Here is a 1112-nt window from a genome sequence, read left to right on the forward strand (position 1 = left end):
AATTACAGGGCGTTTGCATTTCATACAATAAAGCGACAACCATATGGCTCCTGCCAGTTGCCGATAACTTCGGTTACAAAACATGATCATCTCATACAATAAAATATAGCATCACGTCTTGACCATATCACATCACAACATGCCCTGCAAAAACAAGTTAGACGTCCTCTACTTTGTTGTTGCAAATTTTACGTGGCTGCTACGGGCTTAGCAAGAACCGTTCTTTCCTACGCATCAAAACCACAACGATAGTTTGTCAAGTTGGTGTTGTTTTAACCTTCGCAAGGACCGGGCGTAGCCACACTCGGTTCAACTAAAGTGAGAGAGACAGACACCCGCCGGTCACCTTTAAGCAACGAGTGCTCGTAGCGGTGAAACCAGTCTCGCGTAAGCGTACGCGTAATGTCGGTCCGGGCCGCTTCATCTCACAATGCCGCTGAACCAAAGTATGACATGCCGGTAAGCAGTATGACTTATATCGCCCACAACTCACTTGTGTTCTACTCGTGCATATAACATCAACGCATAAAACCTAGGCTCGGATGCCACTGTTGGGGAACGTAGTAATTTCAAAAAAAATTCCTACGTACACGCAAGATCATGGTGATGGCATAGCAACGAGAGGGGAGAGTGTTGTCCACGTACCCTCGTAGACAGTAAGCGGAAGCGTTATGACAACGCGGTTGATGTAGTCGTACGTCTTCACGATCCGACCGATCCAAGCACCGAAAGTACGGCACCTCCGAGTTCAGCACACGTTCAGCTCGATGACGATCCCCGGGCTCCGATCCAGCAAAGCTTCGGGGATGAGTCCGTCAGCACGACGGCGTGGTGACGATGATGATGCTCTACCGGCGCAGGGCTTCGCCTAAACTCCGCGACGATATGACTGAGGTGGAATATGGTGGAGGGGGGCACCGCACACGGCTAAGGAACGATCTGTAGATCAACTTGTGTGTCTATGGGGTGCCCCCTGCCCCCGTATATAAAGGAGGGAGGGGGAGGCCGGCCGGCCCTTGTTGGGCGCGCCAGGAGGAGGAGTCCTCCTCCTAGTAGGAGTAGGACTCCTCCTTTCCTACTCCTACTAGGAGGGGAAGGAAGGGGGAGAGGAG

Source organism: Triticum dicoccoides, chromosome 2B, assembly GCF_002162155.2.
Source record: "Triticum dicoccoides isolate Atlit2015 ecotype Zavitan chromosome 2B, WEW_v2.0, whole genome shotgun sequence".
Taxonomy (NCBI): Eukaryota; Viridiplantae; Streptophyta; class Magnoliopsida; order Poales; family Poaceae; genus Triticum; species Triticum dicoccoides.